Below are 27,630 nucleotides of genomic sequence, written 5' to 3' on the forward strand. Positions count from 1 at the left end.
TTAGTCTAGTAATTCTTGATGTTTCCAGGCTACTGTTGACTGTTGGTCCTGTTTGTTCTCTATATCATCAAATTATTATTTATATTATTTCTCGTCTTCTGCCTCAGTTTTATTTCATTTATTTTTTTCTTTTGCTAGCATAGATCCTTAGGGATTTTATGTCATTATTTTCTCTTTTTAAGCATTTTAAAGCTCTGTTTCCTCCAAGTTAGGTGTATTGTCCTTCAGTTCAAAGCATTTTCCAATTCTCTTTTGTGATTTTATTTTCAGTCAATAAATTATTTATAGATGTGCTGCTTAATTTCCAGATGTTTGAGAATTCTCTAGATATCTTGTTTCCAGTTTCTAAATTAACTCTATTGTGATGAGAATATATTTGTGTGATTAAAAAAGATGTCGATACTTGTTTTGTGGCCCATGAATGCAACCATCTTGGAAAATGTGCCATGGGCTGGTTAGAAAGGTATGCATTTGATATGGGTTGAAGGTAGTGATCCATAAATTTCAAGCAGTGGATAGTGTTCCTTGGATTTTATATGTTACTACTGATTTTTTGTTCTTGCCATATCCATCACTGACAGAGTGGTATTACGGTCAACTACAGTAACTGTGGGATCCTTCTCTGTCTGCCTTTAATTCTATCAAGTGTGCTTTATCCAATTTGAGGCTTTTTTATTAGGTGCATGGATAATTATAATGCATATAAATTTCTGATTAATTGTTCCTTTTATCATCATGATATGTACCTCTTTATCTCCGGAAAACAGTTTCTCGGTGTCTATGTTACCTGATAACTAAAATAGCCAGCCACTCTGTACTTCTATGCTTACTACTCATGATGTACCTTTTTCTGTACATCTTCTTTCAACGTATCTGTGTCTTTGTAATAAAAATCTCTCTTGTAGGCAGCTTATAATAGGATCTCCTCTGTTCTCCATTGTATTTAGGATTATATTTAGAATTTTTAGAGAATTAAAATACCGTGTAAATGTTGATATGCTTGGATTTCAGTCTGTCATTTTATTATTTGTTTTCACTTTGCCCTGTTTTGTTTTGTTTTGTTTTTCTCTTTATTCCCCATTGTCTTCCCTGCATTGGATTATTTGAATCATTTTTAGTATTCCATTTCAATTTTTCTATTGATATTTTGGTCATTTCTGTATTTTTTATTGGTTGCTCTAGAGACTATATGCTTTGCATATTTAACCTTTCACATTCTACTTACAGAAAATATTGAAATAAAATGTTGAAAACTTGAAGTGATATAGGACCTTTTTACCCCCTTCACATAAATGTGTTATACTTGCAGGCATTAAAAAAATCACCTGAAAATGTTACAATATTTGTTTTAAGATGCATACATAAGTTTAAAGAATGTAAGAGGGGACATGCAGTTTTTTATATTTACCCAGATGTTTACCCATTTCTCCTGTTCTTCCATTCTCAAAGACTTATGTTACCCTTGGTTATTTCTCTTCAGCTTGAAGAACTCCTTTTAGAATCTCTTTTTGAAAAGGTTTGTAGGTGATATATTCTTTAGTTTTCCTTTATCTGAAAACTTCTTTTTTTTTCTTACTTTCAGTCTAGAAGAATATTTTTGCTTGATACAGAATTTTGGTATGACATCGCTTCCTTTGAGTAATGGCAATATGTGTTTTTTTCACTATCTTTTTAGCCTCCATGCTTTCTGATGAGAAATTCACAATCATTCAGCTCCAGGTCTCCTTCCGGTAATATATCCTTTACTCTAGCTACTTTCAAGATTGACCTTATAGTTAATGGTTAGGACTTTAATAGAATATGTCTAAACATGATTAACTTTGATTGTGTTGTGTTTGAGGTTTACTGCTTTATTTATTTATTTATTTATTTATTTATTTATTTTACTATAAGTTTAAATCTTTCAGCAAATTTGGAACTTTTTCAGCTACAATTTTTTTCAAATTTTTTCAACATTGATGTATTTATCTTCTGTTTCAATGATCTCATTGACATATTTTGAAAAGCTCCCGTAAGTCTCCCCTCCACCTGTTATTTTTGTCCTATATTTTTCTCTAAATGGTTTGATACACCTGTTGTTCTATCTTCAATTTCACTGACTTTTCCCTCTATTATAGCCATTCTCTTATTGAACCCATCTACGGAAATTTTATTTCAGATTCTGTATTTTTTTAGCTCAATATTTTCACTTGATTCCTTTAAAAATAGTTTTTGTTCCTGACCTGAGAACTTCCCTTTCTCCATTAAATTTGAGTGTGTATCTCTCTACCTCATGGAGCATGCTATTAATAATTAGCTTAAAGGTTTTTTGGAGGGTGCTTTGTTGTTTTTGATAATTTCATTACCTGAATCCTATTGGGATTAGCATTTATCAGTTGCTTTTTTCATTTGAAAACTGGTTATTTTTTCTTTCTTTCTTTCTTTCTTTCTTTCTTTCTTTCTTTCTTTCTTTCTTCTTTCTTTTTCTCTTTCTTTCTTTTTATATATTAAGTAAATTGGAATCTAGTGTGGACATTGTGAATTTTTTGTCACTTGGATACTGGTTTCTGTTGTCATCCCATGGGAAATGTTGTTTTTGTGTTGGCAGGCAATCAACCCAGACAGGCTCAGAGCACAGAGGCCGTCTCATCTTCCATCTATGGTAGTTCAAATCTCAGTTCAGGTCCCAAAGTTTCTTCTGCAGGTGTGGGGCTTATTCATACATACCTATAATGGAGGGGTTATCTGTTTGTCAAGTGTCCAGTTTTGATACCAGTTCAGTTCTCTAAGCCTGCGATAACATTGGTCTGGATCTTTTCCATGCATGTATATTTCTGGAGTCAATTTGGAATTGAACAGTGGTCCAAATTTCAGTTCAGCTCCATAGAACTTTGTTTTCCCGATTTGTTAGGCAGAAAAATTGAGAAAAACTCAGGAAGCATGAAAGGCAGGTGAGGAGTTTATCCACACAGTTACATAATCACTTGGGTGGGCAGGAGGTGGCAAGAAAGAAAATAGAACCCATATTATGCTGAAAAGGAGTTTGAATTTCATTTTATAATCAGCGGTGAGTGACCCTGTGTTCTTGAAGAGTTAAAGGAATAGACTTTTTGAGATGAAACCTATAATACATTTTCAAAATTTTGCTAAGCACTTAGCATAGGAATTTTTCCTAGAGTCATTCAAGAAATCTGTACCAGCTTCCTTCTATGTGTTCCATAGGCTCCTAACAAACACACTGTGGTTTATACCCTGACACCACTGATATACAAAGTGAGGAAGGAAAATGTTGAATTCATAAAGCAGAGCTTCTAATGTGTATCATCATGATATGCTTTGGACCTATCCTATTTGTTGATATTATATGTTTATGAAACAATGCTCTGGCGTAGTATTGCTTCCTGCTGTGAAATTCAAACTTACTTGCGGAGAAGAAAAATAAAGAAAATAATTTTCCTCCAAGAATATCGATGTGTTCCAGGCAGGCCTGAGCATTTCATAGTGAGTGCACAACTGGTCCTGGAATGGAACCTTAGCTATAGCTTTCCACCCATTTGGCATCAGTCTGCCTTCCCTGTGGATGCTAGCCTCCCTTCCACCTTTGGCCATGGCCATTTAGGAGTGTGTGTGTGTGTGTGTGTGTGCGCGCATTCACACTCGTGCATGGAGTGCAATTTCCAAAGATTTTCATAGAGACTCAGAAACTTAAAGTAGTTCATTTTGTCCAGTTCTGTTATTAAAATGGATTTTAGAGTCTGCTAAAAGCAATTCTGAGACTAATTAAAAATTTAATAAATAACCATAATATATTAAAAGTCAAATTATAATAGTGTGATGTTATTGAATTAGGGCAAATACACTACACAGGGAACCTTTAATAAATTATGCATGAGCCTTTGTAAATTGCTTCCCTCAATTTGGACAGTGCCAGAGATTAAAGAGTACAGTGTAATTTAGTTTCTAGTTTGAGGGCATAATGGGAAGAGGAGAAACACAGCTTATATTAGTTCCAGTTTATTTTAGTATTAATGTCTTACTTCATAATTATGTTTGAAAACACTGTTTATTTATTTACTTTCTTACTTACTCATTTCCCTATTAGTTTTACTCATCATGCAATGCTCTGGACAGAAAATGAACTGCAGCGGGACTTAAAAATAAAAATTTCTTTCAGAAATAAATGTGTTTTCCCTTCAAATTTAATACATCTTTCAAACCTCTTTTTTTCATTCCTATATTTATTTCTTAAATATTTTATGTATGTATATATGTATGTATGTATGTATTTGAGAGTGAGAGAGAGAGAGCATGCAGGAGCATGTGTGAGTGCAGGGGAGAAGCAGAGGGAGAAGGAAAAGGAATCTTCCAGCAGACTCCCTGTTGAATGGGGAGCCTAATGTGGGGTCGATCTCAGGACCCTGAGATCACGACCTGAGCTGAAATCAGGAGTCAGATGCTCAACCAGCTAGCTGAGCCACCCGTGTGACCCACTCCTACATTTATTTTAAACCCATTTGTTTCAAGCTTTCACAAAACAGTCATAATGCTACTTGGTGGTGAAACAATCAGAAATAGAGCATCGTTATTCTTTTTTAGACAAAACAAAAGACATGTATTTCTATAGGTATCTATCTATCTATCTATCTATCTATCTATCTATCTATCTATCATTTCCCCCACCACACCCACCCATGGAGGAAAGAGCTGGATTTTTAAACTAATCAAAATAAAACACAATGAGGTGAATGGCTTAATGGAGCTGCTTAATTATTTGGTGGGTTTTTGCTGAGCTTGGAGCAAAGCGTCAGGAGTATGGAATACGAACTTGCTCTGCTATGGGAGAGCAGAGTTGGTGGTAGGAACCAGGTAGCAGCTTAAATATATCAACTCAGAAGTGGAAACAAAGAGATTCTGATTAAGCAGTTTCCCCAAGAGGATATATTTGGTAGGTATATATTTCGAGGTACATTAAGATCTAAGCATCATGCCCCCCCTGAATCCCAACTGTGCTCTTCACACTCGGAGCTAGATGTGCACGGATTCTGTGTTCTCATTTACCCAGTATTCCCACTGCTTTGTCACTGCTCTGGGGTGGGGGTAGGATCCAAGGCTCCTCACCAAGACCTGTGTCCTTGTCCTGTCTTAAGTTATGATAATAGCAATCTGAGGATTCAGGCCAGTAGAAGCTGGCTAAGTTTTAAAAATACCATGTTTGGGCCCTTCTGGTAAATAGAGTTGGTATCAAAGGCAGAGAAAGGGAAAACCTTGCTTAATACAGATCTGCTGACATAAAGGTTTACTATATCACAAGATTCTAGAAAATCAAACAGACGCTAATTCATCCTTGTGTCCACTGTAGCTAATCTGATCTGTGACACCTTTCAGCCACTGGGTAAATATTGGTAAAAGAAAGAGGTAATATTTTAGGAAGACACAAAAGTTCCCTGCTTCGAGTAGATGCTATTTTGGGAAGTGCACAGATACAATCCCTGCAATAGCAAAGACCTCAGAGCGGGATAGCTTATTGCATTGGCTAGCTATTTCCAAGAGATGCTAAGCACCATAGCATATGGTGCTAAGCACCATAAAGGTGAAGCCTGTCTTGAGTGTTGGTGACTCAGCTGGGGTTTCACATGTGTCCACACTGTAAACTGAGTCCAGGTCTGCCCATATGTCTTGTTCTTATAAGATCACTGACAAAACGTGACATAATCTTTCCACGGTAATGACAGGAGGACGAAAAGGCTGGCGTGAGTACATAGGCACATGTGAAGCTTTAACATGCCTTGTGTCTGCACCAGGCATTGGCCACATGAGCTAGTGGCTCAGCACAAAGTCAAGGGATAAGAAAAATATATTCTATCACCACCAGGCTCCTCCAGGGTATGGACGTGTAATCCTGCTCTATTACCAAGGAGTAAAGAATCATGACAATATTTGTCAGGAACTTAATTCATAAACTAAAATATCTACAAGGGGAAGATATCTAGAAATAAGTTGGCAAAAAAAAAATCACAGATTTTTTTTTTTTAAAGCACTTTCTAGATTGACTCCTTTAGCCCATGGAAACAGTTTACATAAAGAGATTGTGCCCTTGTTTAAAAAAAAAATGTGTTATCGGTCTTCTTTTGAAATGAGATTTAAACTTCAATAATCACCTTAACACTTCACCTGCAAAAGCCAAAAACAGAATGCTCACACATCCCTGGGACTGGAGGATGGAAACCTGGTGTCTCCCATTACCATTTCTGTGTCCTCAGGAAACATATTTAACCTTTGTCCCCATCTAAACAAAAATATCTAATAATCTGCTCTTTCAAATATTATGTTTAGCATTTAAAGCACCTGACACATAGCAGTAGCTTAATAGCTGTCAGTTTCCAGACCTAGGGCTGAGAAGAAAAGCTCTGCTTTAATCCAGAATTCAGGCTTCTAACTAGGACGGACTATCACTTGCTGCATGCGGTGTCTCCATCATTCTCAACAGGGCCATCCTAATGCCTACCATGGAGCTGTTTGCCAGCATATTAAAATCTCAGTGGATCTCAGTGGTTTGATATGACAGGGCTTGTTTTACTGTTTTATTTATTTTTATTTATCTATTTGTGTTTCTGTGGAGGTCAGTGATGCATTTCCTTGCAAACAGAAGCTCAACAGTTCTTGTGGTATGACTCTCACGTTACCCTGGCCGGCTGCTTTACCGAGTAGTTGACCCCATTTCAAGGTCAGCATCAAGGGGTGGATAAACATCATTTCCCCTACGTGCTAAGGAGGGGTAAGCTCAGGTATTGAGAAGTGCCAGCAGCCTCTGCTACACCCAGCCCCTCCCGCTGAAGCACCATGTCACCCTCCACTGCTCTGATGGCAAAACCAATAATGTGTGTTCAGCAAATTACTTTATATTTGTCCTCAACAGACAGGAAGAAGGCATTTCCTAGGATTACAGTTCCACGGGATTTGGAAAATTTTGGAAGGACTATTAAAAGCAAGAATATGATAAGTACTCAACAAACATCAGTTATTTTTGTTTCCCGGAGAAAGAATGCAACCCATGTCTTCTGCTTCCAGAGCATTCCATCTCCACTATATTTCCCATGGAGCTGTGTAAGGGATTTCTCACATCAGAGCGTTTTATGCATTGCGACAGATTGATATTCCAAGCCAATACTGACCACACCACTGTTTAGTTCATAAACTCCAGTGGTTTGTTATTACCTGAAATAACTAACTTTTTCAGACTGTAACTTTTGTCCTACATAATCTTAACCAGAACAACTTCTCCATTCTCTGGTCTTCCTATCCCCTTGCACACCATGGACCCTACACAGCCCATCCCTGCTCTCAGGTCACTTCTTCCACAGACACCATGCTCCTCCTTCCCCTGTTCTCCTTATGCTACCTTTCCCACCCAAAACACCCCTTCCCCAGCTTCCTGAGAAACTGCCGTATTTGAGGTCCGTCTAAACAAACTTCCATGGATTGCTCCTATTCCTACCATCCCCACAACAGGAAAATGGTATCTGCCCTTCCTCTGGAAGCCCACGACATTTTTTGTGTCTCTTTTTATGGCTCGTTGAATCCAACCTGAGGTACCAAACAGCTGTGTGGTTTACACCTACTTCCCTCACTGATGTTCCTGAACACCAGTTTCCCAACTACAAAACAAGGACATGGCCATCACGGGAATGCAGTGAGAATTAAATGAAATAATCATGTAAATATCCTTCAACCTCCTACCATCTACCCATCCATCCCATCCTACTGCTTTCCCAGATGAAAAGATCTCTTAGGATGGGAAATGTGTCTGATTTTGTTTTAAGAGGCACAGCACATATTAGCTCTTGATAGTGTTATATTAAGGAATTTAATTAAAATGTCTCTACTAAGATATGTTTTGAACCACGGTTCAAACTATTAGTCTTTTACAGCATGTCTCAGGTAGACAGTACTTTTGTCTCCTGAGCTCCCCTAAGACCTTATCTCAGGTGCCAAGTCTAATGAGAGACTTTATTCCCTTCTTGCATTTTATGGCACAATGTCTTTTCAGGAAGTTTAACAAGACTAAAAAAAAAAAAAAAAATATATCACAGAAAAAAATGCTAAACTTTCAGGAAAATGGTAACAAAAGGAAAATAATTCATTTCCCTTGCATGTGTGTGTTTTTTTCAGTTGTTCCATTTACTTATTTTTAAAGGTTATCACCTGTTTCTCTCTGGCTAAAAATAAATTAATGAAAAATTTTGTCCAGAAGGCTTTTCTTTGAAACCTCTAAAACTGCAGTCAATTATGCATGGAATTTGGGGGTTTTGAAGCTGAATAACAACCAGAGAAAGGTAGGTATGGGGTGAAGAAGGAGGAGGAGGACAACACTTCTGTCTTGGTAGCAAAGTCACCTTCTTATCACAGTTCTGACAGCTGCTGTGCTTCGTGCATGTGTGACAACAAAGCCATGATTAAACTCATTGTTTTCTCTGTAATTTTTTCTTATCATTCTTTTTTATATAATCAGTTGTTTGGAGAGAAAGCAAACACATTAAGTCCTTATGTATGCATGTGTCTATGCACACATAGATATAGAAAATGCACACATGTATGCATCTCATAGATTTCTCTCTGCTTTATCCACACCGGGTTGGGGGAAGAGTGGCACAATAATGCTGATGTCACAGAGGCTCAAGACACTGTACATGTTTGAGGGCTGTTTCTGCTGCATTGGGATCCTCTCTCTACCCCCACCTCACCCCCCTACCCAACGCACTCCACACACATGAATCAGCACAGATCTCCACTGGGTGCATGAAGACTTAACTGTGTCCTTAACTGCACAACAGGCAGATTTCAGAAGCATGAGGAGCCAGAAATAGAACAGGAGGAACATGGAAAAGCATGGCCTCCGACCTCTGCCCCTTCTCAGTGACCTGGATAGCACTGGCCACACAGGTAGAAACCACTGCAAATATTCTAGGGAGATTTTTGGAGTCTCTGGGCATTTGTCCATCTTCATCAGGCCCGCGCTTCATTGAGAGGTGAACATGGTTCTTCATCCAGCAGCAAGAAGTTGAGATGGGGGCCAGGGCCCTGCAGAAAGGAAACTCGACACACTGGCTCTGAATGCTGGGCTCTGGGGTGCTTGTCCTGAAGGTAGGCCATAAGGAGCTTTATTGTCTTGGAAAATGTAGGAAAAAAACAAAACACAATGAGGCTGACCAAATGCCTGCCTTAGAATCACATGAACAGAAATTCTTAACAACATCAATGATGAGATATTCTTCCCTGAAACAAATGAACAAAAACTCTTCATTTGAGTTTTACAGAACTACTACACCTGCTAGAGTCCCAAGCACACAACACAGGACCACACATCACACATGTTCTCATGCATGTATATTTGCTTCGAATGAGCAGATTCTCATGACTTCTCTTTAAATAAACACGTAATTCTATATAAAGGTCAGTCCTCGGGATGCTCAGCTATTGAACCAGACTCTGACACGCACCTGGGCTCAGCACACAGATTTGCTTCAAGAATAAGTTGATGAAGTTTCGAATCATCCGAGCCTGCTTTGGGAGCAGTCCACGGTCCCATCCCTTGTGGTGCCCACCACATGTCTTCACGTTAGAGCGGCAGATTCATGGTGAACAGTGATGGCACAGAGATTGCAAAGACATAGAAAAGCACGTGTGTTTGTGCACAGCTCTGTCCTCCTTGGTGACCACTTGCAGTTTTTATTTGGATTTAATGTGTAAAGCAGTGAAGCAGTGTCTGGATTAGGAGATGTGAGGTTTCTGCTCAGTGAGTACAGAGTCTAGTCCAGATTCTACTGGAAGCTTTTATCAAATTTAATAATGTTTTAAAACTGAATGTCAGTCTTCTTTTCAATTAATTGTTTAGAACTAAGTAATACATAAAATAAGGATCATTATTATGATTTTTTTTTCAAGAAGAAGAGGAAATGGCAAAAGCCTTCCAAACCCCATGGCTTGAGAGCATTCTGAACTGGTTCAATGGCTCCAACCATAAATTGTCCAGATGGGCCAGAAGCCTGAGTCTTGTCCAAACAACCTGGGAGTGGACTACAGGGGGAAATGGGCAGGAGCGAAGAAGTGGGTGGTGAGTGCAAGATGGCAGCCTTGAGTGCTTTGGACACTAGAGCCACATTGGAAGCTGTTAGGAAGATCCAGAATGCCTGAGAATGGAACTGTACATCTCTCACTGCCCTGCGTCACACACAGAGCTCATTCTCCATGACCAACTGGTGAGATGTGAGAGAGCAGGGACCCAGTCCCGTTGCAAGGATGAGAGATTGATTCTGAGGTATAATCCATACTCCAGAGCTCTTCAAGAAGAGCCTGAAGGTTTGCTCATCCAGTGATGCCATGCTGTTGAGATGGGGGCAGTAGGCGTAGTACCAGAAATCTTCCCATCTATAAAAACAGTAACTAGCAAATGTATTGATTACTTCCTCCTTCTATTATCTGCATAGATACTATCTCATTGGTGCTTCCCACAGATGGATCAGGCTCCAACGTGTTTTCTGTTCCTGTTACCATGCATGGCCTTAAAATAGTTTACTTCAGTACATATAGTTAACATTTACTGGGAAATGCTATATTCCAGGTGGGCACTCTTCTAATCTTAAAGAAAAAGAACCCAAAGAGCAAAGAATTTCAACAGCTTAGTGACTGTCGTAGGGTTGTAGTTCAACACTCAGCCACTCAGCAATCTGTTCCCTCCACCAAGTCATCCTCTTGACTACCATCAAGTGCTGCTTTCTAAAAATATGCCATGATGGCTTTCCTGTACAAGATTTATATCCTCATAATGAACCTGCAGTGTCTTTACCAACACTATGTTGGTGCATCTGTCTCCAGTGTTATTTGGCTGGTGTGGGATCATGCTGTGTCTCCAGTCCTATTGTGTGTGACTCTGCAGTATTCCTACACTATACAGATCACTAGGACTAATTGATAATTTAAAATTCATGTCACTTCACTTAGCAGTTATGGTCTCCTGTGGACTGGAAATAAAGAAAACACTCAACAGGCATTTAAGTATCACTGTTCTATTGTTGTCTTGTTTGCTTTATTTCCTACCTAATATGAGACTAACCAAGGCAGATAACAGCCTAGTGCATTCTCCAACCCAGGAGAATTTTGCAAGCAATCCCATGAACTTGCCAAAACAGATATCTGGTTTTCATTACCTTCCATATTCTCATAAATAAGTGTCAATTCCTGGATTTGATCCCATGCCTCAAGGCTTTCTTTATTTTTATAGCATTTTCTTTCCTGGACTTGGTTGTTTAGGTTTGATCCCTTTCTCCCAATCATGGTCTAACAGCCACATTTATCATCCCATCGTTCTATGCTAAAACTCCCACAAACATAGTATTTGCCATGATTCTTTCTCCCAATTTTGGCTGCCAATTTCTGTAGCTGTCAGAATAAGCAGGTTTGTGCTGCAGTAACAACCCCCAAACTAGTGACTTAAGAAAGCCAAGTTTTTAGTTACACCATGGTCAACAGGTGCTTTATCTTATTATTGTCACTATGACCCAAGAAGATGGAGACCCCATCTAACAAACATGAGAAGCAAACAAGATGAAGGGAAGGAAGCAAATTATCCACTGACTTGCAGAGCATCATTGTTGAAGTGACTCATAGAACTCCTTTTTTATTCTTTTTGGTCAAGTCATGTTACAGTGTCTAGTTTCAATAGGAATGGGAAAGAACAATCCTATTGTATGCCACTATGAGCAGCCCTCATTTCTAAAAGAATGGCCTGGCCTCCCTCAAGCGTGATCACAGCTGCAAACCAATGGTCAGGAAAGGGAGTGACACATCATTCAACTTTTCACTTATTTTCATGACTTTCAGCAATCTAATTTCACAGGAAAAAAATTAGAAAAATATTCTTCAGCGCATGCAATACACATCCAAGTTCTTTCTTTAATATTACATCCCAATGTAGCAAACCGTCTCTGAATGGTGGTTTTCATAGCCTATTTAATATCCTAAGAATTATAATAATACTTTAAAAGTATCTAATGTTTTACCTGCTCCCCAAATTTTTAGACTTCTGCTCTTTGATGCCAATATTATATGGCTCATAACACATCTTACTGGTAGTCACAATTGCCTCTACAGGGCCCAGGCTGCTTAGTAAATCAGATGTAGTATCTGCATTCTCTTTAATTAAAGGTTTCTATTTCTTGCTCTATTAAAGCACCATCAGTCCATGGAATCTTAAGTTTGAGAATCTGCTGACACTGTGTTGCTGAGTTAAGAAACTGCTACTGATGGAATAAAAACAGGGTCTTATAAGGGGAGAAAGACCGTGAACCCGAAATAGAGGCTCAGGGTTCAAGATCACATTTACAAAAGCAGAGGTAAGGGTGGACCTGCCTGGATGGTATGACCCCCAGAAATCTAGAGTAGGTGTTTCCAGAGAGAGCAATAATCATAACACGGACATGCCCATGTACACTTGGCTATAAGGTAAGGGGGCGCTTCCCCTTCTGAGGGCTGCAGCTTTTTCTGAAGTCAGACACGTTTTTGCTTAAGCAGGGAGGTGAGGAAATCATTCAGAAAAGAACAGGAAAGGCAGCCTGGGTGGCTCGGCGGTTTAACGCCACCTTCAGCCCAGGGTGTGATCCTGGAGTCCCATGTCAAGCTCCCTGCATGGAGCCTGCTTCTCCCTCTGCTTGTGTCTCTGCCTCTCTCTCTCTCTCTCTCTCTCTCTCTGTGTGTGTGTGTCTCATGAATAAATAAATAAAATCTAAAAAAAAAAGGGAAAAGAACAGGAAGATGTGTGCAAGGTTCTTGATTACCACTCTCTGCATCTGTTGATCTTGAATTTCCTTCCTTCCTTCCTTCCTTCCTTCCTTCCTTCCTTCCTTCCTTCCTTCCTTCCTTCCTTCCACCTTTCTTCTCTTCCTCATTTCTACTAACACTTCAAACATCCTCTATGTGCCAGACTCTGTTTTAGGGCCTGGGGACCAGCACTGAACACAACAAACTAAGCAACCGCCCTCTTGGAAATGTTACTATATATATATATATATATATATATATATATATAATATAAATATATTTTATATATTTTATATATTTTATATATTTTATATATATAAATATTTTTTATAATATTTATAAATATATAAATATATATATATATTTGAGATAGGGAATGAAATAGAGCATAAGCAAATAACTATATGTTATAGTCTGCATGATACTAATTGTGAGAAAAAATAAACCAAGATATAGGGATAGAGATGATGGGGCTAGAAGCTGCTCTTGCAAAATGTGCATAATGAGAAATTAGGGAAGGATGCCTCTGTGGAGATGAGAGATGAACAGATACCTAAATGAAGCAATAAAGTAACAATTGTGTAGATATTCCGGGGAAGAATGTTTCAGGCAGAGAAAATATCAAGGAGTAAAGTGGGAATGGTCTTTAGGTTCAAACGAGAGTAAAAAGTCAGGACACCTGCAGCCGAACAAGCAAGGATGTCATAGAAATAAGGGTGGGAGAGGTGCGACAAGAGCGTGTAGAGTTTATCATGTGTTCCAAGTGTGAGAAGACTTTGGAGAAGACTGAACAGAAGTGTGATACGATTTTCATCTGAAATGCTCTGTGGACAATAATCACAAAGATAGAAATAGATAATTCTGAAAAATACATGGTAGGTGCTCAATGAAAATTTAATTAAAAAAAACTCAAGTTATTTATTCCTTTCTCTGATTTTTGTCACTTATAGTGTGAAATAAATGATGCCTACTTGCCGCATGTGTGTGAATGGATTTCCAGCATTTGTCATTGTTTGGCTGCCTGTCCCTAGCCATCGCTTGATATTAGCACCTGATGCTCTTTTTGAGGGCAGTCATTCAGAGGGAAGGAGGGCAGACTGCAGCTTAGGGGGGGCAGTCAGAGCCCTCACCTGGTTCTGCAAGTTAAGAGCCACAGTGGCAGAGGCAGCTAGTCCAGGCCATTCCAAAGGGATGGCCAACATTCCAAAAGCATAGCCTCTAGAAACAACTGGTGGTGGCCTCCATTTCCAGGTCTTACTATGCATTCCCTGAAACATTTTAACAAATTTGCATTTTGCTTAAGATATTGTAGTAGAAACTGTATGGCCCTAGCCATTTCCCTTCCTATTTCTTTTACCAGATCCGTGTATTCATCCCTCAATTTCTGTGTGACCAACACTAACTGATTGCCTGTGTGACGTTCCGAGGAATGCTTTGGACACTACAGCCACACTGGCAGCTGTTAGGAAGATCCAGAATGCCTGAGAATGGAACTGTACATCTTCCACTGCCCTGCGCCACACGCAGAGCTCATTCTCCATGACCAACTGGTGAGATGTGAGACAGCAGGGACCCAGTCCCTTTGCAAGGATGAGAGATTGATTCTGAGGTATAACCCATACTCCAGAGCTCCCTTCCTGACCAAGCTGAGTCTAGGACTTAGGGAAATGCGGCCTTGTTGGATTCCTTCCCATGCCCCTCCATGTTTCAACTATCCCCTTATTGTTTTTTTTTTTTCCTTGTCTTAGAAAAATAAAATTTGTTTTGTTTTGTGTTTTGTATATCTATGTCTGATAGGATATTTGAGATATAGTTATACCAAAAACTTCTTTGTTATTTGTCTCAAATTCAAACTTAACTGCATATCCTCTATTTTATCTGACAACCCAACCTGAAATTCTTTTATAAAAAATCACCAGCACCCACATTCTTTACTCAGGGTCTATCCTGGGAGAATCTCTTCTAAAACAGAGCTAAGGTCAGTGTCTCCTGTTTACAACCAGTGAACAGATTGAGGCAGATGTAATCTGATTCTAGAGTTAATGGTAAGGATATCTAACCTTTACTCTGCTATAACCACCTACCATGAAAGTAGATATTGTGTTGAATATTCTGTGTTGATCCCCCTAGATCCATTTTATACCCTCCTACTCCCTTCCCTATGCCCTGAGTAGCTTTACTTGCATTACGATCTCTTGGGGGTGGAAAGGTGAGAACAATGAGGAACCCTGAGTATGGCAGGAGATAGAGGTCCCCATGTTCATGTTTCTGATTCTTTCCATGAGTTGTGAATGCCTACACTCCCCTGCTTCTGCCTCAGCTCTTGTCGAGGGGCCTTGTCCTACAGCTACTGTTTGAGTGACTACTCCCTCCTCTTGAAACATCAAGCCCAGGAGTCATTGGCTTCTTGTGCCTAGCCTAGCCCAAGGAAGCTTCATACTAGGTGGCTTTAACCTTGCCACAGCCTTAGAAAGGCTCCTTCTTCAGTCATTCTTTTCCATGTGTCCTGTGGGGACTCCAACTAACACAAATACATGTATTAACAACAAACAAACCACCTACAGAGTATTATGAATTAGTCTCACCTTATTATGATGATTTTTTTAAGAATTATCTATTTATTTTAGCGAGAGAGAGAGACAGATAGTGCGAGTGAGAATGCATGGGGAGGAACAGAGGGAGAGGGTTAATGAAACTTTATCAATTCCTCGTTGAGCTTGGAGCCCAAAGAGGGATTTGATCTCATGACTGGAAGATCATGACTTGAGCCAAAGCCAAGAGTCAGACAATTAATTGGCTGTGCCCCTCAAAAGCCCCTAAATTATTTTTACCAATATATTTGGGGCATCAATTTATATATCATTTTGAATTTAAGCAAATGTACTCTTTTTCTCTAGAGTATTTATAGTACTAATATGGACTCAGTCGGTTATTAGAAGCCTGAAATATCAGATTTATTTAGTAATGACAGGAGTTATGTAGAATGTTTTCTAAATATTGCATTGCCTCGATGGTCAGAAAATGGATTTTGCAGCCAGAAGAACATGTATTTGTATCCTGGACTTAATTGCTAATTGTATAAAACCTTAGTTACTCTACCTTTATGGATTTCTGTTTGACACCTGTAAAATAGAAGTAATTGAACCTACTTTGTAGGTTAACTGTGAAGGAGAAACTAAGAATGCATGCAAGGCTTCTAGCACAATATATTATTAATGGTATAGATTCAATAATCAATGGCCATTTGTAAACATTTACGTGTTTATCATTGGATTTAACTGAAGTTCCTTCATTTCCATGATGGCAATACTTGGCAAGGTTTTATGAGAAGTACCGGCAATCTATATGCAAGGTATGGCTCCATAAAGGGCAGCCACCATTATCATTAGGGGAGGAGAGATGGAAAGCCATCCCAGGTACAGGGGAATGTACCATCCCCTTCCATCCTTCCTCTAGGTCTGTAACAGATTGCAAACATAACCACAGTAAAAAAAAATGATATTCTTATGGGAGATTAGAAAAGTTTAAATAATGCCAAGTAAACAGAGTTTTTTGTGGTCTTTTGTTAGAAACTGGCCTTAATCTTCCTGACTGCTAAGAAGAGCCTCATCCTTTTTCCCCACTGGATTCTAAGTAACCTGTTTCTGGGTCCTGATAGTTGTAAGCCTGAGGCTATTGTGAGGCTAGTTCCTGCCAGAGGCACACATGTCACCTCCTCTAGATATGCTTCCAGGCTACCAAGGCAACCTGAGGCAGCTCCAGGGTGGCAGGAAATAGCACCAGGGATTCCTGAGCCAGGAGGCAGGGACACCGTCTTCTTAGAGCAGTGGTACAGTTATGTCAGTGATTAATGTATTTGGGGGTAAGAATCCAGGACAAGAGATATATTTAATATTTTACTCCTCAATGCTCAGACCATCTCTCTGTTCCTGTGTTAAATCTTTCATAATACAGCTTAAGAGGGAAGTAGAAGCCTCAGGTATCCCTCCTTTCTCTTATCCTTCCCTGGCTCTGTCATCTTAGAAAAGATGGTCAGGCTCACTTTCCCGACAAACATGGGCTGCTCCTCATGTAGGTTTTATCTCTACCTCTCCTATGTCTTTTTGATCAATGCCCAATGTGCCTGCATGCCAACCCAATTGTCACCATCAATCCATGACTTTGAGAGACTGTCCCAGCACACAAATGTGAGCACACCTATCTTAACATTGACCTTATTTCTCCTCCATGAAATAGGCAACCGAGGACTTTTTAAAATAAACATATAGAGAGTCAGTTGCCTATCATAAGAGCTCTTCCTTGTGTTCAATTTCCTATGCCTGATACCCCTACCAAAATAGTATAGCTTCTACATCTGCCAGCAGTACATGAGCTTAGCCAGTACAAACTAAGGCTTCCCGCTGCTCTATCAGGCCAGCCATTTGTCACGATCATTACAGACTGTGCTAAAAAGTGTGTCCAACCTCTCTTCTCTATGTCACATCCTTTAAAACCTACAGTGCACCAAGTGACAGGTGTGCGAGACATACTCTCATCATTTCTTCAGGTGTGACATACAGTGAAATCGTCTGAGTGGTCTTTCTCGAGGCTTTGAATCAGGAAACAGAACGAGTCCTGGAAGTTCATTTGCGGTCATGCGTAGCTCACCAGGCTATAATCTTCGGAGAGATTTGGGTGTCAAATACTGAAAGCAGGAAGAGAATTAAGTACTCATTTCCTCTGAGTTTGTCCTTTTCATGTACTATTGGAAACTTAGGATGGCAACTCAAAACTAGTCTAGGACCCCAAGGTCGGGCCTGCGAATATCTCTGGCGTTTCCCTGGCATAGTCACCGTGAGAGCCAGCAGTGATCTGCAAATAAAGGCAAAGATGGACTGGAAGAAGGATCGGCTAAGAAAACTGAAATGACAAAGCACCTGGCTTTCCTGCAGACAAAACAGTTCATGGGAAGTAGGCAGGGACGGGCATTGGCCATGGAGCCAGGATCTGGGCTTGCTGCGGGGAATCAAATCATTTCCTGAAGCAAGGAAGTATCATATCCAAATGGAGAGGGCACAGATGTGCAGTCTTTGGTGGATAGCATGAGAGCCACTGCTCCCTCCCAATGCTGGTCTTCCTCTATAGTCAGCCTGGGCTGGGGACCTAGCTTAAGACATCCAACGAAATTGCCACTGGTGAGAAAGTGCCAGAATATGTTTTGTGATGCTCTCAGTATAGCAGAGAGCCAAGTCATGGAGAATTCAAATGTTGAAGAAAAGGACAGTTTGGAGTGGGAGCAGGTGTCATCTTCCTTGAGTACCCATGTCATGCAGTGCCAGCGTCTCCCATTTAGAGGAGGTAGGGACTCACCAAAGGACTCCTGTCTTCCTCAGGATGCAGGCATCCATAAATCAAGTGTGCCCGTGTTCACTGCAAGTTCACAGATGAGGCTTCTTGAGTGCCAGCAGGGATTGAAGAGGGTACTGAATGAGCTGAATATCACCACCTGTCTTTGATGTTTCTTTTCACACAGCAAAAGTCAAGTTTCCAAAAAAAAACTAGTAGGTAAGGAACCAAGGAGCCACTTTGCCAACTTCTAAGCTAAAGGGAAAGTCAAGTCTTAGAGGATAGTCACGGCATATCACTTGGGAAGCGGGGCCCAAACTCACCATATCAGAGAAGTATTCCTGGGTCCGCATGTACCAGGGGAGGGGCTGATCTCCCTGAAGAGCATGTGTGGGTGAAAACCCATCCCTTGAATTCTAGTGGAGATACAGCAGGCTGTCCTGAGCCCTGCCAGCTTCCTCACCCCCAGGCTTCCCTCTGAACCTCTGGGCCTCCTTCTCCAGGGCCAGATCCCTGTGTCACCTGGATTTGATCTGGCCCACATTTTTTTGTTTTGTCTTTGTTTTTTATTTAAATTGCACATAAGTGTTAGTTTTGTATGGTCTGTGCAGTTCCACCAAAGGTAGAAGAGTGGCTGTGACAGGCACTATTTCTGCTTCATATACCTTCTTAACACCCCAACTGCTATTGTTAGTGAAATTGTGTGCCTAACACTAAGTCTCCATTCCCCTCTTCCAGGAAGCCTTCCCTTTCCACCCTTAATATGAACTGGGTGCTCTTGTTATGAAGTCCCACTAAGAAACATTCCTATTTCCATCATGGCTCTTATTAGAGTACATCTAAAAACAGGAGTGGTTGTTACCAATACAACTGTGGTGCTTTCACATATACTTGCTCTTTTTATCTCATATATATATATATATATATATATATATATATATATATATATATATTAGATACACAATACATATATTCAGAATCCTCAGATAGAGATGGTTAAAGAATGGAAGACTGTTGACTTAGAAAAGTTAAACTACTTGTTAACATAATAATTCCATAATGCATTATTTCATAACTGAGAATCCTATTATATTTTTTTCTAATTTCATGCACTATATTTTTGACTGGACCATGCACTCCCTGGGGGCAGAGCTTTCCATCTTCTTTTAAATTATTAAGTCTCCAGAGTCCCGAAGTGTCCTGCAAATGGTAGATGCACCATAAATCTATTATATAAACAAATGGAAATATTGAAGGGCTTTGGGGTGAGGAAATACATATATTTGCTTTCCGAAATGCAGAGCTAGCACCCCTGAGTGGTACTTGGAAGGAAGGGGACTTGAATTGGTTTGGGAGAGAATAAAACAACTGAAGTGGGACAAGCATCTGATGGACCATTTAGTGGGAGTCATGAGTGTCGAGGTTCTTTGCCATTTGAGAACCCTCTTCAAAGATAAACTCTTCCTTTGAGGCCATGTGGATTGGCTCTCTCACCACAGCAAGTGCCTGGCACTATATCAAAAGGAGATTTATTAAATTTAACAGACCAGAATATTATTACATAAAGAATATTGCCCCTGAGCTGCAATCAAATCACTCAGCTGTCTGTTGGTTTCTCTCATTTTCTGAACACTTCATCCTTTCTCTCACTGCTACTTGGTCAGAACCAGTCTGGGTCTGGCCTCTGTGTGGGGAACAGCCACCTGTAGCTTTGAGCTTCTGATCTCCACTGGATGGAAAGTACTACCATGTTTGTTGCTTGCTGGTTGTTTGGTATTGATTTGCTGGTTACTTTTTGGAACAAATTTCAGTTTGGAATGCCAATGAAGGTAAGGATGGTCATTAAGTAACCCCTGATCTTCCTCCTACTATACCACTGTTTGCTGGTAGAAGCAATTTCTGCAGGTTTATGTACAATGACTTACATTTCAGAAGAGCTCCATGAAGTTGGCTGCCTATCTTGATGGTGGCATGGTGCATTTGTGCGATGCAGCAGCCAATGACCTAAGCATGCTGCCTACTTCAGCTCTTTGGCCCAACTTGGCTCCACATGTGAGTCAAACACATTGAGACACCTGCAAGTCAAAGCCCAAATGATGATTCATTTTTAGGTAGGTTTTAAGCCCAAATTCCATTTGGAACTTGAGGAAGCTGTCATAGATGTACATGAAGTAAAAATCTCACTATTTTATGGACTCTCTATGAATTTGATTCCATTTAACCTCAGCACCCAAAGCCATACTCTTGGTTGCTTTAAAGATTTATTTCTCTTTCTAGACTTATCCAAAGCTTTGAATGTATCCCACTGCTACTGAACAACATCCATTAGATCCTGGAATCCCTCCCTCCCACACTCTGCTATGGCTTTTTTTGAACTTTTATATAGTGTAAAAACTAATTAGAACAACCAGACAAAGACACATAAATATTTTTAAAGAATTGTTATTAATGGCAGCCTTCTGTTGCTTCACTAGAACAAGACCAGTCACAAGGGGAAGATTCTGATTAAGGAGTATAAAAATATTTCTACTTTCCTCCAATGGAACTTGTCACAATACACCCCCAGGATCAACCATTCCCCACACAATGACTCCACCCCTCATGACAAAGCAGTAGACACATAACAAGGAAAAAATGTGTAGGCTACCATTTAGTCTTCATGTAACCTATGGGTTTTTCTAACATTAAACATTTACCCACAAGCCTTAGAAGGAGATTTTGAGGACCCATGCTTTGGGGTTTTTTCATCTCTTCTCTCACCTAAGATATCTCTACCGTTTTTCTTTACAGCTAAAATTCATAGATCAGAGAAGAGCCCACATATAATAAACCCTATGTTTCAAGTAGTAAAATAATAAAAGAAATTCAATTAAGATTACCAGAGAATGAATTAATACATGCCAAGCAGCAAAAATAATGTTAGCTAGTATGGTTAACATCCCTCCTTCTGAATTTTCATATCTACTAAATCCTGTGAAAACTAGGACTCTCTCCTGGCTGACCTATTGCCAGAAGAAGCCAGAGATTCTACAGATCCCATCAGATCACACCAGGCACTGGAGCTGATACCGGTGGCTCTTTCCAGCACAGTGGAGCTCCTCCTGAAGCCCGATCCTTACCAAAATGGATGCTGAAAAAGATAGTAGAGCTAGAAGATGGTGGGACAGAACTTCTGGGTCCACCAATGAGCCAATGTCTAAAATCCAGAAGGTAGGTGGAGCCAAACAATTTTGGGGAAAAAGCCTAATTATGGGACTTTGAAATTCTTTGTGCTTTTCAGCATATATTGCCCTGCTTCCCTGAAAATCCCTTCTATTTATTGGCATAACAAGCCACCTTGATATTTACTCACATAAAACTATAGCGACATTCATTTTCTCTCATGAAACTACAGTTTAAACAAGGATTGGCAGGGGTAAGCTTCAGCTGGGCAGGAGTAGCTCTAGAAGAGATGAGACTCCTCCAGACTGGCTCTTCAAGTGGGTTCTCTAGCATGGTGGTTTCAGGACAGGTGGCCTTTTAACATGGCAGCTTGGAGCTCTAAACCACATGGCAAAGGAGAGTAAGAAAGACAGGGAGAGACAAGTAGAAAATATATCCCCTTTCTAATCTAGCCTTGGAAGTCACACTGCATTGCTTTTGCCCATTTTATTCATTATTAAGAGTCACAAAGACCAGCCCATATTCATGAGTAAAGGAAATACCCTTCACTTTTTATAGGCAAACCATCAGAGAATTTAGAGGTGCATTTTAAAACCACCACACCAGGACACATGGGTGGCTTAGTGGTTTAGCACCTGCCTTGAGTCCAGGGAGTCATCCTGGGGTCCTGGGATCAAGTCCCACATCGGGCTCCCTGCCTGGAGCCTGCTTCTCCCTCTGCCTGTGTCTCTGCTTTTCTCTGTGTGTGTCTCTCATGAATAAATAAATAAAATCTTTAAAAAATAAAAGATTAAAAAAATAAAACCACCACACCTTGAATCTTAATATGTTAAGATTTTTTTTTTTAAATTTCATCTATTTATTCATTAGAGACACAGAGAGAGAGGCAGAGACACAGGCAGAGGGAGAAGCTGGCCTCATGCAGGAGCCCCACGTGGGACTCGATCCCAGGTCTCCAGATCAGGCCCTGGGCCGAAGGCAGCACTAAACCGCTGAGCCACCTGGGCTGCCCAAGATTCTATGAGTCATACCACTTCTGTGTATCTTTGCATGGTCTTTGTTTGAACAGAGCCTCAGAACCTATTCTTTCATTGTATGATTTTTAATTTGTATACCTTTTGGCAATCATCTGTATAGGTAGGGTTTTGCTGTGTTAGAAAATGTGTGTCCCTCTAGCAGTATGTGCAGGAGTCCTACTACTAAGATAATTGAGGGGTCATGTTACAAAGAAGAAAGCAAATAAATATTAGGAGATTATATCGTGGCACCATTTAGTACACTTGTTAATTGAAAACTTGAAAATGTAGGACAATGTATGCCTAACTCAAACATAAGTAATCTTAAGATGGGTATTTTAACAGAATGGTCTCCATTTTAGAACCCTTGCAAGGACTAATCCTTAGATGCCAGCAGAATAACAAAAACAATGGGATACACATAGAAAACACTCAAAAGACTGCTGTTTGTAGGATGTTACCTTCCTATCAAGAGGCCATCATACATAATATAGCAACTAATATTTGTTGAGTACTTCCTATAAGGCAGTCATTTGTACATAGGAAGAACTCAACAAATATTTTTTGAATAAAAAGAAACACAAGACAAAGCAAATAAAATAAACAGTGCCATCTTCCTTTGACCTTCCTGGAACTTCCTGGAGCCTCATCAGACTGGGTTAAAAGCAAAGTACGGAGCTCTCGGAGCAATTCTGTGTGGGAGATAGACAGCCTCCACAAGGAAATATAAAAGAGGCTGAATAGAGGCATGTACAAAATTTCATAGTAGAGAGAAGTGACAGGGAGACACCTGCCTGTGGTTGCCAGGGAAGACCATTTTATAAAGGACAAATGAAGCAAAGAAAAGACAAAATTTCCCCTGTGTCTCAGAACCAGCTGATTCTGGGGGACTCAGGATTAACCCAGATAGTATGATTCAAGCCATTCATGAGTGAGTAATCCCTACTGTAGAGTACTATCACTCTATGGATGCCCAAATTGGTCTGCTGGATGCCAGAAGAAAATATTAAAATTTTCATTTATATTTTTCTCAGTTTTAAAAATTAAAATATTTAATACATTCATATATGTGAATACATATAGCAATACCTTAAGATATATGTAATTTTAATTTAAATACATATACCTCCAGCATGATGCATGTTCATCGTTTTAAGCTTGCATGTATTTAAATTTTTTAATGGTAACTCAATTAAGCCATAATTGCATGCCCTATGGTGTCTCAAAGTGTGAACCAATTGCTACAGCCTTAAATCAAGAACACAAAAATAAAAGCAACACTTCTCTGAGTTGGAATAAATGTTCAATTACTTTGAGTAGCTTTCAAATCAATAGTCAAGAGGCATCATTATTTCAAAAGCTATTAGTTCCTATAGATTAAATTGTATCTAACACTCACCACCCCCAACCCCATTAAAATACCAGCACATTTTATGCCATTCTCTCAGCTTTCTTGGGGGCTCCATTAGCACCATGAGAAACTCAACGCTGTGAATTGGCAAGTAATTAAATGGAGCATATGATGAGCTTCTGAAGCCCTGCTTCTATTTGGAGGAAACCCAAGTGTCTTACCTGAGTCAAGTGTCTAAGGATTTTCATCATCTGAAGACCTGAGTCTCAGCACAGGGCAGATTACGTTATATTGCTGATGGGGAAAATAACAGGAAATGTTCCTTTCAAGAGGGACAAAGTGAAGTCCCCTGGCAAGGCTAAGCCTTCGCAGCTGGTTAGAGCCAAGTCAATGCACTTTCTTTCAAGAAACTGCTACTAAGCACTTATAATGTGTCAGCCTCTGTAGAAAGTAAAGTTATTTCTTATTTGACAAATATCCTGCCCTGAGGGCCTCATATTCTAGTAGAACAGACATATAAACAGATACATTCATAATGCTGTCATAAACCCGCGAATGAATCAGTGCACAAGGTGTATAACTTTGCTCCAATTCTTCAAACTTGACCTACACATTTCCCAAAACTGTCCCACTGTGCTGGCATATAAATACCACCAGAGGACCACAGGAACTGTTTTGTATGATTGCCTCAGATCATTCAGCATTTGCTCTATAGTTTTCATTGAAAAAAAATTCAATTTCAATTGAAAAATACACGTAAAATTACAGAGAATAATATGACACTAGTCCTTGTCTACATCTCCAAAAATCAATCACTGTTAGAATCTAGTCATTGTCTATTTTTATGTTAAAGAAAAGTAAGTTTCATAAAAATGATGCATGATTATAAAAAAGTTTACATGCATAAGAACAAAGGCAACAAAATATCACTGCCAGGCTCACTACCTGAAGGTAACCATCAGAAGCACTAGGCGCCAGCATGGTTAGCGCCTTTCAGTAAGTCCACACCAATATGGAGGCACATGTGTGAGTATGATGAAAGAGAGCAATATTTTATAAAGTTGGGATTATTCTACTCCATACTACCTTGTTTGTGTCCCTCAGTCACCAATTAATTCATGTTCCTTTCCTTGTCTGATTTTTGTTTCTAAATAATTTAGAAATAACTGGTCTGTATTTTGTTTACTCCCTCAGGAATTTTGTAGGAGATTTGTTATATATTTTCAGTTTTCTACTTCATTTGTCCTTTACCTGATTTTCCTGGCTTTTATCTATGTAATATTTCTCTTTCTCTCTCTTCATATACATATCATGTACGCCTTCTAGTTTGGGTTAATTGATGTGGCTCCTTTTACTTGGCAGTTTATAGATTTCTCTTTAGCTTATGCCATTCATTCTTTAATATCGACTGGATAACTCTAATGAACTGAGCACTGTGCTCTAAGTCCTGTTTCCTGCTCTCCATGGGGAAGAACAGTAAACAAGTAAACAGAAAAACAAATTTAATACAAGTACATATGAAGGAAGCAAACAACGGACTAAGGAGAGAACTGAGTAGAGAATTCTCTGAGGTATTTTAGATAAGGTGAGCAGGAGCTGCTTCCCTGTAGAATGAGTTAACCCACAACTTAAAGAATGACAAGCCCAGCACTAGGATAGCACCCAACATATAGTAGCTATTTAAGAATATGTGTTGAATGAATGAGTACATTAATATGAATGTTACAGAGAAGAACATTTAAGAAGAGGGAGATCTAAGTGCCCAGACCATTTCAAAATATCTGGGCTCAGATATTTTTTTAATTCACTCTCCTTTCTAGTTTTGAAATATAATTAAGATGATAATGATAAAGACTCCTATTATCTTTATAGCTATCATGTACCAACACTGTAGAACAGGTACTAGATCAATCACTTTATATCAGTATCTCAATTAACTTTCACAAAATCATAAAGTAATAATTTGTGTGTGTGAAGCATTAAGTTTTTCTTTTTCCACGTCAGGAAACTGCAGCTTAAAGTTTAATTGAATTAGCTAAAGCTACTAAGCCATGGGACAGGACTTGAAACTGAATGCAGGCCCATCCTTCTGCAAGTCAAGAATCTACATCTGGAGTGCTCTTATGTGATCCACCGTTGTGTCGGTCTAAATACCATGGAGAATAGCAGGTGTGAGTAATCTCTACACCCCTTCAAGATTGGGATAAGACTTTTGATCAAAGTTAGTGAGGTAGGGTAGGTTAGAGACCCCATTAATGGGGCCAATTATACCTGGATTCAAATTCAGATCCAGGTATTGGCTGGGTATATAACCTTAAGCAAATAACCCAAAGTCACTTGGGTTTCAACACCTCCATCACGGAGATAATAGCACACTAATTCTCAGGATTAAGTGACACAATGCTAGCATATCACTGAGCACTGCACTCCACAGAGGGTGATGGTTCAAATGTAGGGGGTCAAGTGACCCCGGGCAAGGAATCAATGGCCTGCATACAGAGAAGGGGTCTGGGTAACCTCTTAGAAGAAGTGACAGATGAGCTGGGATTTGAAGGACAGATGGTAAAAATATTCCGGTAGAGGGAATGCTGTGCACAAAGACAGGGCATAAATTCATTATCTGAAAACTGCATATTGACATTCAGTTCCTCTACATTTCCTTACAGCAACGTGTGGGCCCAGGAACACTGTTTTCACTTACAGAGATTCAGATGGTCCTCCCGAAACAGTGTTCATGATGACAAGGATTATAATGAAAACACGCCCAGAAAAGAAGGAAAAGGATCTCCTCGAATCCTTGCTTACTTCATTTTCTAAACCAACTGGGCTTGGAAAGATTTATTTTTGGCTATTTTTTTCTAAGTGCCAAAATGTCTTCCTACATTTATTGTCCAGAGTGTAAGTCCTCCTAGGCAGGGAGTTTTCAAGATTATGATATTCACTGAATGCTGAATGCTAACAATTGCATTCTTCCTTTCTCAGTATTTAGAGATCCAGCTGGGCCCAGAGCCCTAAGCATGAAGCTACCATACAGAAGCTGGGTTGGGTGGTATTTCCAGAAAGGAGTGCCAGCTGAAGTATTGAAAGCGTCTGTGAAGAATCCTGGTGCTTTGCTATTTCCAGCTGAATTTAGCAGCCTTGAGAAATTAGAGGAGATTTCATTAGCATTTTATTCCTCTATGTTCACCAGCACCATTTGGTAGGAATGAAATTTAAATCTTGCCAGCTTTTGTCTTTGTTAGAATCATTAACCACTTTCATATGGGTGAAATTATTAAAAAGGAAAAGGAGTAACTCTTGCAGACAGCCTCATGGGCATCACCATATTGCTCATCCTCCCGGTGGTGAAAGCAAGAGTTACTGCTGTCCCTGTTTGCAAAGAGATTGAAAGCACATAGAGGTGAAGCAGCTTGCCTGAAGGCACACAGCTAAAAAGTTACCATGACTGAATACTAGCTTTCCCTAAAAATTAAAGCCCAGTTTCAAAACAAGTCATCATAGATTGGCTCCAGTTAGATCATTAAATATGTGGTCTTTATTTCTAACAAATTCTATCCAACACACATACAGACAAATGCATTGATAGATAAAAAAAAATATATAGAAGCTCATTCATTGTTTGGTTTTTTGTTTTGTTTTGTTTTGTTTTGTTTTTTGGGGTTTTTTTTTGGTACACATTACACCATCATGCATAACAGAATCTGGAATAGCACGCATTAAAAATTGCACGCATTTTTGAAGGAAAAGAGAAGAATATAAAGGCTAAAATCTATTGTTTAAATAATGGTAGCTGGGGCAAGGAAATCAATTATTCAAAAACTCTAGTACATGGGAAATGACTAAAACGCATTAACTTTATTTGAGAGCATTCTGGTATTCAGAGTAAAAACAGAAGCAAATTGCATTTTACCACTCATTATTTAATAAAAAATTGAGCATCGGTTTGCCAGGAAAGATGAATGCGTTTGGAGTTCCTACTTTATA

The 27,630-nt window shown here is 39.4% G+C and overlaps 2 long non-coding RNA genes across 4 annotated transcripts in view; one reads left to right on the plus strand and one right to left on the minus strand.

The window, feature by feature from the left end:
• LOC102154983 overlaps positions 1–14,509 on the plus strand; it is a 28,165-nt gene extending 13,656 nt beyond the window's left edge. For 2 of the 3 annotated variants that reach the window (XR_005368784.1, XR_005368786.1), the window contains 3 exons: positions 1,676–1,730; positions 2,588–2,683; positions 4,082–4,152. This is a non-coding gene — a long non-coding RNA (uncharacterized LOC102154983). Of the gene's footprint in view, positions 1–1,675; positions 1,731–2,587; positions 2,684–4,081; positions 4,153–14,152 lie in introns of those variants that run through there. The other variant, XR_005368785.1, reaches the window with a different exon arrangement.
• The window catches only part of LOC111098567, a 37,132-nt gene continuing 18,098 nt past the window's right edge, over positions 8,597–27,630 (minus strand). Inside the window, exons 2-3 of the long non-coding RNA XR_005368788.1 lie at positions 20,043–20,192; positions 8,597–9,144 (exon numbers count right to left, since the gene is read on the minus strand). This is a non-coding gene — a long non-coding RNA (uncharacterized LOC111098567). The remainder of the gene's footprint in view (positions 9,145–20,042; positions 20,193–27,630) is intronic.

This window comes from Canis lupus, chromosome 13, assembly GCF_011100685.1.
Source record: "Canis lupus familiaris isolate Mischka breed German Shepherd chromosome 13, alternate assembly UU_Cfam_GSD_1.0, whole genome shotgun sequence".
Classification (NCBI taxonomy): Eukaryota; Metazoa; Chordata; class Mammalia; order Carnivora; family Canidae; genus Canis; species Canis lupus.